Genomic DNA, 6,786 nt, shown 5'->3' with positions numbered 1-6,786 from the left:
ATAGGCTATTCTATTACAAGTGTTCTTAGAAATCATGAAGAAGCCAACCCCTTCAAAGGAGGGGGATGCCCCATATTTATAATGTTGCCCCCATGGGCTTCGTACAATGTGAACTAATAAAATAATGACAAGGAGGCCGGCTACGAGCGGATTTGGTGGGATTGGACGACGGCGCCGTCGACACACGCGTAGTTGGTGGGCGGCCGCCGACGGACGCCTTGCGATGCGCGGCTGGCGTGTAACGGCTATTCGGACTAACGGTAGCTCGGGGCAACGGCTATACGGGACAACGGCCACGGACGCTCGGAGCAGCGGACTCGGCCGTTTCGATAACGGGGAAGAGAGGCTCGTTTCACTCCGATACAGAGCCTTCCCCGGAAAGGACCGGGTAATCATCCAAGACACTCGTCACTCCTTCCTATCCGCCGGTTTGGACCATATCCGGTTTCACGCGATATCGAGATAGCCCCTCACTTCTCGTCATGCCGGGTCCCATCGGAATAACGGGGAATAACTCCTCGAAAGCGGGTGATTCGGCCGGCTCGTTCTTGCCGCATTTTGGCGGGGAGCCGGCTACGTAACGCCTCTTTTATTGGCCACGTGTCTTTCCCGAACGGTCGGCTCGTCAACCGCCTTTTGCCGGTCGTTTCGAGTCACTTCTCATTAATAACGGGGCACGTGGCGAAATTTGGTTGGTCGTTCTCAGAATCAGTTCTCTTCCATGCCTATATAAGGCCCTTACCCTTCATTTTACCACTTTTACGCTTCGTCCTTCTCCAATTCCTCCTTATTTCTCGCGTTCTTTCTCCTTCACCATAAACAATCGTCTTCTCATTTGTCTTCTTTGTTTGATCCGCCGCTTCACATTTTGCGAAAAGGATCGATTTTGCCACCACCTTTTCAAGCGTTTTGGTTCGAGCGCCGGCCGGCCGTCGTCCCTGACTCGCCAATCTCTCCACTTTCCTCAAGTTCTACTTTCGAATCCCCTTTCTTTTATACTCCCAAGATGTCCGAATCTACTTCCCATGACGCTCCACCGATGTCACCGGGTTCCGGGACTGTTTCCCCGGTTAGAACCGAGCTCACGGCTTCGGATATTATACCGGCCAAGTTCAATTTCAACAAGGATCTCGAGGTCGACAAGCCGTCCTCGGTTTCGGACAGGGGATACGATGTGAGGCGATATCCTTCATCGATTACCGAGGAGAAACTCGATGTGAGTCGGGCCGGCCGCGGATGGGACACCGCCGGTAAGGGGTTTTTGTCACCGGCCCTATGAATCCATCACCGATCACCGAGAAGGGTTAGCTTGTTCGTATATACCTACCCTTTACCCTCAAAAATCGATCCTCCGACGATCAGGTCATTCTCGATATGTGCGGGACCTATGGTCGACTTTGGCACGGATGGCCGATCGTTTGGAGGGTCGTTGCGTGTCTCCCGGTTGTTAGCCAACAACGCCGAGAAGGAATTCTACGTTTGGGCCACTTGATACGCCCGTACCCACAGGGTCTTCGGGGCGGCGTAATAAAACTTGTCGAAAGCGCGGCGGGCCGTTTTCTCGAAGATGGACGAAGAACGGACGGTGGGCAGTTAGAGCGATAATGTCCGAGTGAAAACCCCCGAATATCATCCCCGCGCTACATATGCCCCTTCCCGGAGAAATGGAATGATAAGCGTAAGTTCGAATCGTTTTTACGCATTTAGTCATTCTTTTGCCCTTCTTCGATCTCGTTGCCTCATTGCTTTCTCTTTGCTTTTATTCAGCCAACGGATACGTTCCTCCCGTTATTCGCGATCTGAGCGAATGGGTCACTGCGCTTCTTTGCCAGCACCCCTATGAGGATCGAACATGGGCTCACCTGTCTCGTGGCCGGTGGGTGGCGCAAAACCACGGTAACACTTTTATTCCCTTTCATGTCTTGTTGTGCTTTCCACTGCCCGTGGCCTTTTGATTTCACAACCTTCGCTACTGCTTTTGTCTTTCAGGTTTGCCCAAGGGCTCGGTGGCCTCGAGACCCGAATCGGGAGCCGCTCGTCCTGCACCGCCATCCGAGTTTGACACGGCGGGTTCTTCCCGTTTACTCGACGATCTTTGCGAAAAGAAAAGGACTTCCGAAAGTCACCGGACATCGAAAAGGAAGAAAGCAAGGAGCGGCGTTGCCGCCTCCGAGAAGAGGCCGAGCCCGACATCATCGTTCGGAGAGTCGGCTTCGGTCCCCTCCGTGGCCCCCAATACGGAGGAGGCGGTCTCCGCTCCGCCCCTTCCCTCCCCGTCGGCGAAGTTCGTTTGTTCGCTCCACGTTCGGTGCGGAAGAAATACTTTCACCCGTTCCTCTTCGGTCGATTGACTTTGTCGACATTTCGGGCGAAACTTTCAAAACACTCCCCCCGCAAAGGAAAAGGTCCTGGGAAGCGATTGCTGCCGAGGCCGGTAAAAGGACGACTATAGGCCGGATACGGGCCACTACCGGGCGTTCGTCCCTCCCCCGGGTATGATCCTACCGTGACTGCGGAGCCCCTGGCCTTCGCCGAGAATATTGAGGCTGCTCCAAGTTCATCCACTCCGGCTCTGCGTGTGGATGATTTCGACGATATGTTCTCGGGGACTCCCCCCGCCACTTGCGAAGCAGCGGGCTTCGGTCATCTTTACTGTTCCTCGGGCAACGAGGGTCGGCCGATCGGTCCTCCGAGTCCGGCCTCAGGGGATAGTTTGGTGAACATTTTCCCGGCCCCGAGCGTGGAGCCAAGGAGAACTCGATCAGTAGTAGTCACCGTCCCCGAGGACTGTAGCTTCTTATCGCGTCCGGTGGGCGTGGCGAGCTACTTGCGTCCCCTCCTCTCAGATTCGGATAGACGTAAAATGACCGGAGTCTCTTAGGCGTGTCTTATTAACGAGGGCATGCGTACGGGCAACGGGTAAGATTTTTAGCTACTTTTGTTCATTTTATTCTCGGATGCCACACTTTCTTTACCTAAGTTTTTCGATTTGTTTCGTCCCGAGAGCGTGGTCTTTGGTCAACGAGGCCTTCACCCGTGCCCAACGTGAGATAGACGATCTTCGTGGGCCAACTCGATGCTCGGGGGAGAGACGAGAGAAACAAACACCTTCTTCGGAGAAGGAGGGAGAATTAAATCGGGCGGCGCGTCTTTGGCCAACCTTCGCCCCCGAGCTTCGATGCGGTCGGGAGGAAAAATCGTCGTTTGGCGAATGATCCGGTGCCATGGGCGATTATAACCGAGCCTCGAGGCGGACAAGATCGCTGCTTGGCCGGGATAAAACCCATTCTCTACGCGGTTGGATGAACTCGAGGCACGGTTTCCCCGACTTCGGGGGGAGGCGGATTCGGTGAAGGGCGACGCGGGTTTGTCCAGAAGGAGCCGCAACTCGGTACGAGGCGTTGCTTCCCTCAAGAGCGCGGCGAGGGTATTCGAGGAGAAAGCCGAGGAGCGGGCCGGATGTGTGAGGGTATTAGAACCGAACTCGAGGAGGTGATCAAAGCCAATGACGACCTTAGGCGGTGGATGCGGCCAACCATACAAGAGATGACCTCGAGAGAAACCGGAGCTCGTTTGAGGTCCAGCGCGGCCAAGGCGAGGCCGATTTGGAGGAAACTTGGAAAAAAGTGGAGGCGGCCGAGAGACTCGTACCGCTATGTCGCTGAGTATGAGAAGTGGAAGTCTCGGCGTCTCACCCTCGAGCAAGTTGAGCATGGCTTTGAGGATCTTCCGGCCCTGATACTTGAGGCCAAAGGAATGGAGGAGAAGGCTAACCGTGCTCTCGGGTCCGAATCAGACGACTCCGAGCGGACAGAGTCCGAACATTCGTCTTCCTCTGGTCATGCCGGATAGTGTAGGGCCAGTATTTTGGAATCTATCTTTTTATTTTATTTTATTTTTGTCTTCATGGGACTTTTATTTTTCTTTTGATGTAAAGAACATCCGTTGTGTAAATGAAAAGTGCATCTTTCCTTCTTCTTCGTTCGAATGTTTGTCATTATTTTTGCTGCGATTGCTGGTCCGTTTTCGGGACAAGGTGACTCGTGGTCATTGATTCATCATGCCCGTTTGGATTTTGTCCGATTTTTCGAGGGTTCGGTTGTCTCCGAACTTCGAGGACCGTTTTATTAGAGTCGAGAGCTTCTCTTCGGCTCTATTTCAGCTTTGGCTAACAAAGTGGCAGCCCCGTTTGGGGGTCTTATCGAGTTTTTGGTCGATTGCCTTTGCTATTTTGTAGAGTATAATTTAACAGGAAGTTGCTAACTTCGACAGCTTTTGACAACTTTGCTTTTTGTAAAACGTTTGTACATATGAGAGTTTTGACTCTTTCTTCCTTTGCCGTAGCGAGTGTAAAAATGGGACACGATTCATTATGATCGTTTGGTCCTTACATTGGAGGCTATGGCCGGTGGCCGGGCCTTATTTTGCCGTAGCAAATTTTGGATGGGACACGATTCATTATGATCGTTTGTCCTTCATCGAAGGCTATGGCGGTGGCCGGCCTTATTTGCCGTAGCAAATGTTGGATCTTCCCCGTCCACTCGGTGTCGTCTTCGGTGTGGGCATGGTGTACTACCTCCAAAGACCGATCCGAGCTTTGAGGCCGGAGCGAGTCTTTGTTATTTTCCTCCGGCGAGTGTTTGTTATGCCCTTGCGTTGTTCGGAACACGTTGTACTTGTTGCCTCGTTAAAAACCTTGTCGAAAACCTTTTTGGGGACAAAACCGTACTAAGGAAAAGAATGCAACACGTGTTTTCGAGCTGCCCAGACTCTATTTTCCATCTTCTCGACTTCACCGCAAATGAGAGGTTAGTGGGAGGATACGGGCCATACCTTAACAGTAGTATCTCTTTAGATGAGCCACATTCCAGTTGTTGCGCAGACGTTGCCCGTCCATTGACTCTAACTGGTATGATCCTTTGCCCGTTATACGGTTATCTTGTATGGGCCTTCCCGATTGGACCTAGCTTCCCTTCGTTGGGGGTTCTTGGTGTGCAAGGTAACCTTTCGAAGCACTAGGTCCCCAACTTGGAAATGCCGAAAGTTCGATCTCCGGTTGTAGTATCTTTCCATTCTCTGTTTTTGGGCCGCTATGCTGACGCGCATTCGCGTAGCTCATCCGCGAGGTCAAGCTTCACGGCCATGGCTTCCTCGTTCGACTCCCGGTGGTATACACGAAACGGAGAGTCGGTTCACCGACTTACGGGGATAAGGGCTTCGGCCCGTAAACCAACGAGAATGGAGTTTCTCGCCGTGCTCGGTTTGGATGTGGTTGTAAGCCCACGGACCTCCGTAATACGTCTTTCCAACGGTGCTTCGATGCTTCAAGCCTTTTCCTCGCATTTTGGATTATTATTTTGTTCGTGGATTCTCGCCCGTCCGTTCGCGTGGGTGATACGGGGTTGATACGATTTTCTTGATCTTCAACCCCGATAAACCGTCGACCTTGCGCCCACGAACGAGGGCCGTTATCACAAGTTATCTCGGCCGGGATGCCGAAACGGCGATGACGTGATCCCATATGAAGTCGATGACTTCTTTTTCTCGATTTTTTCAAAGGCTGCTTCAACCCACTTAGAGAAATAGTGGGTCATAAACAAAATAAAACGGGCCTTACAGTGCTGTGGTAACGGCCCACGATATCCATTCCCCACTTCATGAAGGGCCGGTGAGACCACCGAGCGCAAGAACTCCCCGGCCGGGTGAATCATCGGGGCGTGTTTCGCACCGTCACACTTTCGGACGAAATTCTTAGAGTCTTCATCCATCCTATTCCAATAATAACCGACCACGATGATTTTGCGGACCGAAGCTTCGGCACGAGTGGTTGCCACGAGGTTCCTTTTCGTGGACCTCTCTCAATACATATTCCGTTTCGCCGGGGCCCAAACATTTAGCCAGTGGGCCGAGAAAAGATCGTCGATACAATTGACCATCCACCAAGCAAAATCGAGCTGCCTTTGTCCTTAACGACCGCGATTCCTTTGGGTCGTTCGGGAGCTTACCATCACGCAAGTAGTCGGTGTACCTGTTGCGCCAATCCCACGTTAGTCCCATTGTGTTTATCTCGGCATGTCCGTTTTCTATGGCCGTGTTTGACAGGTAAACTGTGGTGCCTGAGTTGATCTCCTCCCCGTCGACCGAGGACCCTAAATTTACCAGGGCGTCGGCCTCGCTGTTCTGTTCCCTCGGTATGTGCTGCACGGTCCACTCTCTAAATCGGTGAAGTATCACTTGGGCTTTCTCGAGGTACCTCTGCATCCGTTCATCCTTGACCTCGAAAACACCGTTCACCTGGTTTGCGACCAAGAGCGAGTCGCATCGAGCTTCGATGCATTCGGCTCCCATGCTCCGGGCCAGCTCCAAACCTGCAATCATAGCCTCATATTCGGCTTCGTTGTTAGTCAATTTAGCAGTTCTAATTGACCGTCGAATGATATCCCTACCGGACTTAAGGACGATTCCTAGCCGAACCTTTAATGTTCGAGGCCCCATCCGTACGCAGAGTCCAAATGCCGTGGTCTCTCCCGAGGTCGCCAGGTTCCTTTTCGACCTCGGGGACCATGCTCGGGCAAAGTCGGCCACGAAGTCGGCCAAGATTTGGGATTTGATGGCCGTTCGGTTTATATTCGATGTCGTAACCGCTAATTTCTATAGCCCATTTTGTTAACCTACCTGGACGACTCGGTTTGTGCATGATATTTTTCAAAGGGTAAGTGGTCACTACACGTATAGGGTGGCATTGAAAATAAGGTTTGAGTTTTCTGGAGGCGCTTACCAATGCTA

This window comes from Lycium ferocissimum, chromosome 7 (assembly GCF_029784015.1).
Source record: "Lycium ferocissimum isolate CSIRO_LF1 chromosome 7, AGI_CSIRO_Lferr_CH_V1, whole genome shotgun sequence".
Classification (NCBI taxonomy): Eukaryota; Viridiplantae; Streptophyta; class Magnoliopsida; order Solanales; family Solanaceae; genus Lycium; species Lycium ferocissimum.
This window is presented reverse-complemented; position numbering follows the sequence as displayed.